Below are 12520 nucleotides of genomic sequence, written 5' to 3'. Positions count from 1 at the left end.
ATTGTGTGAGAGGGAGAAGCCAATAAGGAAGTCAAATACAATTGTGTGTGAAGAGGATAAGATTAAAAAAGAAAGTTAATAAGGGTGACCAGGCTGGCAGGAGAGGGCAGTTAGGGGGATCAGGCAGGCAGGCAGAGTGGTTAGGAGCCAGAAGTCCCGAATTGTGAGAGGGATGTCCAACTAGCAGGGATCAGGCCTAAACTGGCAGTTGGACATCCCCTGAGGACTCCCAGATTGGAGAGGGTGCAGGTCGGGCTGAGGGACTCCCCTCCTCCCCCATGCACGAATTTCGTGCACCAGGCCTCTAGTAATTAGTCCTAATTCTGATCCCCAATCACCATCATCCTAGAGAGCAAACACTCCATTTGAAACCTTTGAGAAATATAGGTTTTCATATAATAAAGTTAAAGGTACTTTTAATGAGTATTTATTTCTGCTTTTACCTACCCTCAAATCTACAAATAAAAAAAAATCAAATTTCTCAGGCATTTCTGTTTGGAATCACAAAACCTAAGCCTCTGTAAGTTTTAGTATGGGGGCCCCAGTTTTCAAGGTGTAATTTAAGTAGATTCTGAGTTGTAGTTTTCTTAATGAAAAAACACAGTCTGGATAGCTCTTTAAGGATGAAAGGAGTTATGTTAGTTAGGGTGTGCATCTTGAAATTGGCACCAGGGCAGTGGGCTCTTTGGGCTCTAATGCTCTCCTACCTTCTCCTTTCTTGCTTCCCTTATAAGTTGCAAAGTTTCCTTTAGGTCGAACAACCTACACTTCAATTTCTGTGCTTGTCTTGGAGTATCTATGGTAGAGGAGACATCTTGAGAATCTCTCTTTACATAGCACTGATATTTCTGTAACTGTTCTAGTCCAGGCTGAGAACCACCAAGTGTGTCTCAAGAGACCCTCACCTTTGCATGATTCCAACTCAATCAGTCTAATTCTCACCCAATTGGATTCACTTGACACTTTCTGATATCCACATGGCAGTGTCTTTTCCTCCTATGATCTTGGATATTACTGAAAGCTGGTTTGCCGCAAATATATAGCATGTCCAAACTTCTCCCATTGAATTTTCCTTGGCATTCTCATTTCGATTAGTTTGAAAGGGATGTCTCAAACTTACTTTTGGCTCTTGTTTCTAAAGGTACTAATTTTTTCCATGGGCAACTCTGGTTGCTTTCATCAAAAGAAGTCTGAATGGTTTCTTTGTAAATGAAAGAAGGATGCCAAGCTTTCATCTTAGTACTCTGGGCCCCAAGGCAGTTAATTACTAGCAGAGTGTCTCAGTGAACTGTATTGTCCTCATGTTTCAAAGAAGCTCATTGGGTGGAAGACACTTTTCTTGAGTGGAAGGATGAAATGCTCTGAGATTCCCGAGGCCAACTTGCCTCTGGCATCACTATAGAGAGACAAAGCTTCTAATCACAGAAGACCATTTGATACCCCACCACACTTTCAGACACAAAAATGGGCAAACCTGGAAAAAGCACATACTTTCCAGTTACATGTAATGAAAACCATCTGGACATAGTTCATTTTTAAATCATCCAATTGGGAAGGGAATTAGTTCTGTTAATTTTTCTCACTAACCTCAACTCACATTGGCCATCAAGCAATCATTCATTATACCAAACACAGCACACAGAAGGCACAAGGAAGTCTGCTTGCCCTCCCCTTCCTCACTCTCTACATAGCCTACAGGGATAGCTCCACTCAGCTCCACTCACAGTAGGCTGTTCTGGGCAAGAGTTTTGACCACTAGGTGGCACTGTAATGATTTGGCCCTCTGATGGTGATTTATTTCATCTTTTTATCAAATACTAGAGGCCCAGTGCATGAAATTCGTGCACTGGGGGGAGGTGGCCCTCAGCCCAGCCTGCACCCTCTCCAATCTGGGACCCCTCGGGGGACATTCCTCTCACAATCCAGGACTGCTGACTCCTAACCACTCGCCTGCCTGCCTGATTGCCCCTAACCGCTTCTGCCTGCCAGCCTGATCATCCCCTAACCACTCCCCTGCCAGCCTGATTAATGCCTAACTGCTCCCCTGCCGGCCTGATTGCCCCCAACTGCCCTCCCCTGCCAGCCTGATCTCGCCCCCAGCTGCCTTCCCCTGCCGGCCTGATCACCCCTAATGGCCTCTGCCTCGGCCCCCACCAAGATGGCTTGGTCCGGAAGGAAGTCAGACGTCCGGAAGATGGCCAGTCAACCTGGTCTAATTAGCATATTACCCTTTTATTAGTATAGATAGATTATATAGGATAGGATTGCTTAAATGGGGGGGAAAAGCCTTTTTCAGCAGGAGGAGATGCTCTTGGCAGACAAAAACACGTAATTCCTATATCTGGACTGATAGCCAGCTATATGCACTATACTGCCAAACCAGTCATTAAAAAGTGAACCGCTTTCTTGCACCTTACACCAAACAGCTGTTGCCCTTAAAACCCCTCCTCAGCACCCACCTTAGGTTTTGCCTTTGCAGTTCACCCAGATTTGGTTCTGATTGGTTGGTTTCAATGCCAGTCAGCATCTCCGGGCCTATCTCTGGGTCTGATCAAAGAGGTGGGGCTGATTAGCAGCCCCCACTGAGGTCTGGAGAGAAACAGAGGCTTGGCTGCTGGCGAAACCCGGAGAGAAAGAGAGGCAATGGCTGATCAACAGCTGCCACAGAGGCTGCAAATCAGACCCTGCCTCTCTCTCTTTGAAGGTATCCAATCATACAATCATATCAGTAGAATAAAAGATGATATCTCTCTTTTTCATAGTAGTTATTAAAATTAATTTTATTGTCTTATTGTGGTCAATGTAACACAAAGTCTTGGTTGACAACTTAATTGAAGGCAGCAAAATGGCAACTTGGATGAGGAGCTAAAGATATAAACAGGAGTGTTATGAAAAATATAAATACATTATTATATTATAACTAGTGGCCCAGTGCACAAATTTGTGCACATTGAAAGGAACTTAATTAGAAGAAATATTTTAATATCATTATTTGCCCTTTATAATAGAAGTGTCAACCAAATTCACAATCTACAATGACAGATCGAAACACACACCTACGATTGGCGCCAGCGAGAGCTTTATATGTATTGCACATGTGTGAGGCAAGTTAGCCTTTTATAGATATAGAATAAACTTGCTTAATTAGACCTGCTTTCTGATTTAGCTAAACTTTTTCCAGCCCAGTGAAGCACTCCAACTTCTCTTTCAGGTAATTGTCAGCAACACAGCAGTAAATATCAACACGAAGCAGATTATTATTGTAGATCACGCAGGGAGAACAAAGAGTGAAATATTTAACCGCAGCAGTGTTTGACTATATTCTACGCAGTGAGAACACCTGAAGTCATTTTCAAAGTCCACCATTTCTTTTTTCTTTTCAGTTGGGTCAAGTTTCTAAACTTTCTAAATCTCCATTTTCCAGCTAATGAAAAGAAATAGGATTCCACTGAGTCTCCTACCTACCTACTCCAGGACTTCTGTGAGGATCAAATGAGATGAGGCACGTGAAAATGCTTCACAGACATTTGGTTAAAGTGTGAAATGTTTGCACCTGGCTATAAAGCAAGTCGTGTTCCTGGGCTGAAGAAACTGCAAGGAGGCTAGTCGTTGCTAGGGAGAGGAAGCCAGGCGTTGCTACATGACGTCATTACCTGGCACCCGCAGCCACCGTTTCCGGGCTGGGTTGGACTGTGGGCTGCATTTTGCGCCATGGGGTCTTGGCAGCATCAGCTGCAATTTGGTGGGCTGTCGCTCCGGGGTGGTGGTGGGAAGCCGAGTGTTGCTTTGTGGGCACCAGGTCTGCGGTGCACATCACAGCAGCTCCTGCATTGAGTGTATGCCCCCTAGTGGTCAGTGTGTGTCATAGTGACTGGTCAGATGGTTGGACACTTAGCATATTAGCCTTTTATATATATAGATCTTATATTGATAACAGTCTATTTTAAGCTTAAAACAACTTAAAATATATACAAAACTCTAGATTTGTACATTCTCCCCCTCCAATTTATGGTTTTGATGTCACAATTTACATCTTTTTACATTGTGTGACATGTTATTATATTTACAGTTATTTTTTAACATGTTTTTTCTTTTAACCTTTATACTAGAGTAACCTCCCAACATTACAACCTTAGAGTATTCTGAATTTAACTATATATTTACCTTTATCAGTGAGTTTTATACATTCATATCTTTTCCTGTTACTAATTAGTGTCTTTTTGTTTCTAATTGAAGATCTCCCTTTTACATTTTTTTTTTTAAAGGCCAGTCAGCTTTTGCTTGTCTGGAAAACTCTCTCTCCTACAATTCTGAAGGACAACTTTGCTGGACAGAGTAGTCTTGGTTGGCAGTTTTTTCTTTCAGCATTTTGAACATGTCCTGCTACTCCTTTTTGGCTTGCAAAGTTTCTCCTAAAAAAAAATCTGTTGATAGTCTTATTGGGGTTACCTTGTATGTAACAAGTTCCCCTTTCCTTGATGTTTTTAAGATACTCTTATTATCTTTAACTTTTAACAATTTAATTATAATGTGTCTTAGTGTGGGTCTTCTAGGATTCACCTTGTTTGGAATTCCTTAGATTTCTGGATCAGGATGTTTATTTCTTTCCCCAGCTTAGAAAAGATATCAGACATTCTTTCTTTCAATAAGCTTTCTGCCCCCTTTTCTCTCTTTTCTCCTCTGGGACCTCAACAATGCATAATAGTCTCAACTTATTTGTGTTTTTGCTTTCTGTACTTTCAGTTACCATAGTCAACTGCAGTCTAAAAATATTAAATGAAATATTCCAGTAATAAACAATTCATAAGTTTTAAATTGTGTGCCATTCTGAATAATGTGGTGAAATCTTGTATCATCCCACTCCATCCTGCCTGCATATAAATTATCCCTTTGTACAGTGTATCCATCTGTGTACACTCTCCACCTATTTGTCACCTAGTAGCCATCTTGGTTATCAGATTGACTGTCCTGATACCAGTGTTTGTGTTTGAGTAACCCTTACTTAAAAATGGCTCCAATGTGTAGTGATGCCGGAAATTTGCATATGCCAAAGAGAAGCTTTAAGTATTTAAGTGGAAAGGTGAAAGTTCTCAATTTAACAAGGAAAGAAAGGTAATCATATACTGAGGTTGGTAAAATCTAGGATATGAACAAATCTCACCCGATTGGCATGGCTTAGTGATTGAGCATTGACCTATGAACCAGGAGGTCATGGTTTGATTCCTGGTCAGGGCACATGCCCGAGTTTTGGGCCTGATCCCCAGTGGGGGGTGTGCAGGACACAGCCAATCAATGATTCTCTTTCATTACTGATGTTTCTAACTGTCTCTCCCTCTCCCTTCCTCTCTGAAATCAATAAAAATATTTTTTTTTAAAAAGAAAAGAACAAATCTTCCCTCTGTGAAATTGTGAAGATGGAATAATAAATTTGTGGTAGTTTTGCTGTTGTACCTCAAACTGTAAAATTTATGACCACAGTATGTAATAAGTGCTTATTAATATGAAAACAGCATTAAATTTGTGGGTGGAAAACATGAACAGAAAAAATTTCCCAATTGACATCAATGTATTGTACCAGAAAGCATTGAGCCTACATGAAAACTTCAGTAAGGGATCCCCTGAAATGAGTAACTACATTCACATAACTTTTATTTCATTATTAGTCATTATTCTTAATATCTCACTGTACATAATGTATAAATTAAACTTTATTTTAAGTATGTACGTATGTAAAAAAAATAAAATACATAGGTTTTGATACTATGTGTAGTTTCAGGTATCCACTGGGGGTCTTGGAATGTATCTTCTGTGAATAAGTGGGGGACTATGTATATTGGAATGCTTGATGGTGTCCCATAAGTTTCTTAAACTTTCTTCACTCTTTTTTATTCTTTTACCTTTTTGCCCCTCTGATTGAATGGATTTCATTGCCCTGTTTTTGAGTTTGTTGATCCTTTCTTCTGTGTGGTCTACCCCTCTATTGAATATTCAAGTTCAGTTATATTCTTCAAATTTGTGATTTCTGTTTGGTATATTTTAGTATTTTCTATTATTTTGTTTAAGTTCTCACTTTCCCCATGCATTTTTCTTCTGACCTCAGTGAATATCTTTATGGCCATGATTTTGAACTCTATATCAGGTAAATCATTTATCTCTGTTTCATGTAGGTCTCTTTCTAGAGTTTTATTTTGTTGTTTGTTTTGAACATATGTCTTTATTCCTTTTTTAAAAATATATTTTTATTGATTTTTAAAGAGAGAGGAAGGGAGCAGGATAGGGAGATAGAAACATCAATAAAAGAGAATCATTGATCGGCTGCCTCCTGCACACCCCATACTGGTGATTGAGCCCGCAATCCAGGCATGTGCCCTGACCAGGAATCGAACTGGCGAACTCTTGGTTCCTGGGTGGGTGCTCAACCACTGAGCCTCACCAGCTGGGCCATTATTTATTCATTTTCCTTAACTCCCTGTGTGGGTTTCTTTGCATTAGATAAAACAGCCCCTTTTCTCTAATCTTGACAGGGTGATTTTGTGTACCGGATGTACCTCATCCATCAATCTGACTCTTAGTTTTCCCTCAAACCTGGAAGGCACCTTGTTCTTGGTGCCATCCAGGAGTTGAGGGTGTGTGAAACCTATCAGTGTCCCAAAGGGGAGGATTTCAGTCAGCACCCAGATGCAGATTGATTAGAACCAGACCTTCAAACAGCAGCTGGAAAAGTGTATAGTTAGGCCACTTCCAGGGAAAAACTGAAATATGGGCATTTTTGCTTGCTTTCTCTGGGCCTGGTCCAGGTATAATGCCATGAGGGTACCCCTGAACCCATTAAGAACAGCTTCTTTGTTTGCTACTGTCCTGTAGGATTCGTGAATGCAAGCCCTGTTGGCTCTCAGAGCCAGCAATTTAAGGCCCATCCCTTGGGTAACAACCACTAAAGGTGTGGCTCCAGACATGTGTACAAGCTCTTTCTAGGGAGATACTTGTGACTTGGAGAGGATTAGAGGGAGAGGGCAGGGGAGGTGTCCACAAGCTCCCCTGGTCTCCAGGGAGGATCTTGATTAAGTAATTATGGATTAGTGAGATTCCCTACAGACTAGATAACAGCCTGCTCATTGGCCACAGGTCCTAAACCCCAATGCAGAAAGGAGTCAATTCTAGAACCTGCACCAGAATGTCTAATTGGTTGTCGGAAGGGCCTTGGAATTCGGTGGCTCAGAGCTAACCTTTTTGCCAGTGTCCCACAGAAGAAGTCCATTCAAACCCTGAGTAGACCACCCTGAGTAGGTGGTTTCAGAGTCACCATCAACTTTAGTTAAAACTGTTGGCTGTGTACATGCCAATGGACTGAGATCCTTACTGAGAGGCAAAGTCTAAATCATAGAAGTCTAAATCATAATTCTTTTAAAGTAGCACACAGAAGAAAAAGAGATCCTTTTAATTTTTTCCCCTTTTTTTTCTCTCAAATGTCTGATGGGGAAATTTTTTAACAATGACTGATAATTTTTATTTTTCAATTACTGTTGACATACAATATTATATTTGTTTAGGGTGTACAACATAGTGATTAGATATTTGCATAACTTAAGTGCTTACCCCAATAAATCTAGTACCTATCTGATACCATACATAGCTATTACAATATTATTGACTATATTTCCTATACTTCATAGCATAGCCCCATGACTATTTCATAGCTACCAATTTGTACTTCTTAATCTCTTCCCCTTTTTTTACCCATCCCTCTAACCCTCCTCTCATCTGACAATCATCAGTTTGTTCTCTGTCTCTATGAGTTTGTTTCTGTTTTGTTTGTTCATCTATTTTATTTTTTAGATTTTACATCTAAGTAAAATCATGTGGCATTTGTCTTCCACAGTCTGACTACTTTATTCAGCACAAATACGCTCTAGGTTCATTCGTGTTGTTGCAGATGGCAAAATTTCATTCTTTTTTATGGCTAAGTCATATTCTCAGATGGGAAGTTTTTGATCTGTTCCCTAAACATTAAAAGAAAATGCTCCTTATTTTCAGGAAATAAAATCCTGGAAGACATTAAATTTGCATCTTTTGACTCACTTTTGGTCTTGCCTAATTACATTAATAATGACCAGGACTAGAATATAAAGAATTCTACAACCATGAAAAGGTTGAATCCCAACATATTCATTTATTTTTGCCTCTAGTGCCATTCTCCACCAGGAAGCACAATGATGATATTGATGGCTGTCCCCCTGGAGCAGGTGTTGAACGTGTATCTTCAAATTGTAGTTGCTGCTACAAGAATTGGCAACTTTAACTTAAGTCAGAAATATTCTTGGAATAATCTCTTTCCCAGTTGATCTTCCTCATTCCTTGACCTGCTTTAATGTGTGGGAGGCTGGAAACAACCTCTTTTCTGAGGATCATTTGTTTCCCCAAGGGACTGAATATATATGTCAGTTCAGTATGGCATGGGAAAACCATAATATGTCTGGGACTTCAAAGTCACCTTAATAACATTTCTTTTCCAGTTCAGTTCAATGACCTCTAAGTGGTGGTAAAGATTCCAACCAATTTTTCTGACCAGAATAAACAGCTAGTCCTTAAATTGCTTTAAAGGATCTTAAAGAGTTAATTGGAGGAAGTTGACTTTTTTTTGGTGTGGTTTCAGTATCAGCATTGTCCCCCAGGATTCTCACGAAAAGGTGTATTACACATGTCAAGGAGCTCTGAAAGCCAAGCATGAGATTGAGAGGAAGGCTTAGAAAATGCTTGTTTTTGTTTAGATTTCACCTGAAGATTTAGGGCAACATATTTTAAATCCAAGTTTTAATCTGTTTACAGTGAAAAAAATATAATTTCCTCTTTTTAATGGAAAGATATTTGGTCATCAACTCCAACTAACTGGGCATCAGTTTGATGAGTAAAGGAAACAAGCATATGTTACATTTCTTTCAGAATATGCTTTAAAAATGTTAAGAGGGAAAAAAACATGTTTAAGAAACATCTCTTAAGCTAAAAAATGTTTTGCGAAGGACAGGTGACAGTAGTTCATAAAAACTAGTGTCCTAATTTGTTCTTCAGCTTTAATTTAGGAAAGGAGTCCACATAAACATTGCCTTTCTGGAGCTCAGCGTGTCTCAGGACACCAATTTCCTGACACAAGCCCTAGATACATTGTGAACTTCTACAGATAATTTTTCACTTTCACCTCTTACTTTGGTGGTGTGAGTAACTAGACTCTGAATAACATTTCTCAGTGAGTCTTAAGCTAACTGCTCAGAAGGGCCTGGCCCAGGGCCTTTGGTGAAGATCCCAGTTCACCTCAGGAATTAGGACAAGGAACACTCTACACTAACTCTCAAGCTTCACCTGCTATTCTTATTTGTTGACTTAACAAGACTACAGCAATATGTATTCCTTTCAGCCACTTTCATTTTAAAAAAGCAAATGCTGTAGTCAAACATATGCATGACAAGTTGTAACTGCTAAGAGAATGGCCAAATCGAATAAGTCATTCCACAGATGTTTTTTGAACACCTACCATGTGCAAAGTTCTCTGCTGGGATTGCTGGCCAGGCTGCTGCTTTCTGCTGATAGATATAACGACCCTACCAGATTTTATCTCTTCCTTCCAAACAATCTTCTGCCTCCATAATTTCAGTTCTCTAACTACAACTACTTGCTATTTGGGGGAGGGGGGGCTATAATACTCATTTCCCACATTCATATAGACCTAGTAGATGTAGTTTATTTTTTCATTTAGCCTTTAATCTTGAATCATGTGTGTGTGTGTGTGTGTGTGTGTGTGTCCCAGAAAATGCCTTTCCCCTCTCTAACTCTGTATCCTTGCAGGTAGATGCTTAGAACCTCTGACCCTTAAATTTTGGTGGAGACCAGGCACTGATATAATGAGCTGAATTACAAGTTTTGAAGAAGAAAAGAGAGGATTTAAGGAAACTAATATTCACTAAATGCCTACTAAGCACTTTCTTACATGTTCATTGGTTGTCACAGCAAAGTGGAGCATTGCAATAAAAAGAGCATGGGACTTGGTACTGGCAGACTGGAGTTGGCCTCCTGGTTAAACTACCTCCTTACCTACTGACCTATTGGGCAAGTTGCTTATGGACAGAAGATTCCTCAACTGAGAAATGGGACCCCTACAACTCAATTGTTTATGGTTGTATGAAGTGAGTACCCCAGAGGCACTCAATTTGTTATTTCCTTTTTCTGATGCAGAAAAGTAGAGAATTTGTTATAGACTCAATATGTATTTTTTATAAAACCTACCCACAGCAAATGCAGACTGCTGCAGCCACTGTGGAAAACAGAATGGAGATTCCTCAAAAAATTAAAAAATGGAACCTCCATTTGACCCAGTAATCCCACTTCTAGGACTATATCCCAAGAAACCAGAAACACCAATCAGAAAGGATACGTGCACCCCTATGTTCATAGCAGCACAATCTACAATAGATAAGATTTGGAAACAGCCTAAGTGTCCATCAGCAGATGAGTGGATTAAAAAACTGTGGTACATCTACACAATGGAATACTATGCTGCGATAAAAAGGAAGGCCCTTTTACCATTTACAACAGCATGAATGGAACTGGAGAGCATTATGCTAAGAGAAATAAGCCAATCCAAGAAAGATAAATATCACATGATCTCACTCATACATGGGATATAATGAACAACATAAACTGATGAACAAAAATAGTAGATCCAGAGACAAAGAAACACTGAACAGACTGTCCAACCTCAGAGAGAAGGGGGGGAGGGGTAAGAGATCAACCAAAGGACTTGTATGCATGCATATTAGCATACCCAATGGACACAGACACTGGGGTGCTGGGGGCTTGCCTGGGGGGTGGGAGTGGAGGGCAGGGGTCAATCGGGAAAAAGAAGACATATGTAATACTTTAAACAATAAAAACAAAAAAACAAAAAAACTACCCACAGCTTTAATGAGACTACACAAACTAAATTGTATATTTCAACTGCTTCAGTAAAACTGGATTCCAATATATTTCTACTTTCATGGAAATGAATTTAGGTCAATTCCCTTCTCCCATTTTTGCCTGAGGGGTGCAACTTTATATATCCTCAGGATGAAATGACATTTTCAAAGATGTTTATCTGGGTGCCTTGGAAGAGAGAACTCAGGTACAAATATTCCATTTCAACCTGTAAGATTTTGATGTTGCCATTTTTTATATAAAAGATTCATTTGGCTAGGAAAATTAGTTGCAACTTTTCAAACCTCTATCTTACATTGTCTTGAAAATGGCAATAATATATCAACCAGCATTATTTTATCTTTCTCACTCATGTGTAATTTTGAAGGTCTCCAAAAAGGTAGACCTGAGGTATGAAATCAGAGCTGGAATGAGGCAAATGGCCAGCACAGAGGACATTTACTTTTGGGGAGTTCACCTGTCTTAACTTCTATGCCTTTCACTCTGCTCTTCTATAGTCTAGTCCTTTTTTTGTCACCCTCTATTTTTTTAATCCTCACTTGAGGATATTTTTTCCCATCAATTTTAAGAGAGAGTGGAAGGGAGGGAGGATGCGGGGGAGAGAGAGAGAAACATCAATGTGCGAGAGACACATTGATGGTTGCCTCTGGCATGTGCCCTGACCTGGGCTGGGGATTGAACCTGCAACCAAGGTACATACCCTTGACTGTGAATTGAACCTGAAACTTTTGGGTCTGAGGGCTGATGCTCTAACCACTGAGCAACCAGCCAGGGCTTGTCATCCTCTATTTTTAAAATCCCTATAAACCCAGGGAGTGCCTATCCTTTAGTACTGTCTTCCCAATCTTTTCCCCTGACAAAATAAATTAATTATTTTATTTCAGCTCTGTTCTACTTGGAACAGCTATGGCAAACTAATTCATCTATTGATTCAGAAACAGTTTACTGTATTACCCCTTGGGAATGGAAGGAGGAAGGAAAGTTTGAGACCTAATATAATTGTTGTACGTTGGACATGCTATCTCATTTTTATATGACAACAGCTATGTGAGGCATATATTTTAATTTCCTTATTTACAGGTGAGAAACTTGATTCCTTCAGAAGTAAAGTTGCCCCAAATGGCAGGTGTAGAATTTGATTCCAGGTTTTTAAGATTCCAAAGCATATACACCGTTCACCTCTCCACTCTCTGAGGGGTTTGCATTTTGCCTGGAATCCAGTTCTTGATCACAAAGGTCATAGAACCCTCAGCAGGATAGGAATCACCCTCCTCACAGAGCCCACTCCCATGAGCTAGCCAGATCCTAGTAGAAACCCTCTTTACGTTTATCTCCCATTCTAATTCAAGAAATGCCCTACCCCCTGCCTCCCTTTTTAAAGAAGTAACCCAATGGAAGAACCCTTGCCCTGCTATTGTTTTCCTTTAACCAAGAATCTTTAACCCAAGTGCAACCCAGTGGGGAGAGAGAGTGGACACCCTGGGTGTTGAGCAAGATGAGGAAGAGCCCTGACAGGTTTGGCTCAGTGGATAAAGCATCGGCCTGCGTACTGAAG

This window comes from Myotis brandtii, unplaced genomic scaffold (assembly GCF_000412655.1).
Source record: "Myotis brandtii unplaced genomic scaffold, ASM41265v1 scaffold398, whole genome shotgun sequence".
NCBI classification, from domain to species: Eukaryota; Metazoa; Chordata; class Mammalia; order Chiroptera; family Vespertilionidae; genus Myotis; species Myotis brandtii.
The sequence above is the reverse complement of the archived record's forward strand: the minus strand, read 5'-3'. Positions refer to the sequence as shown.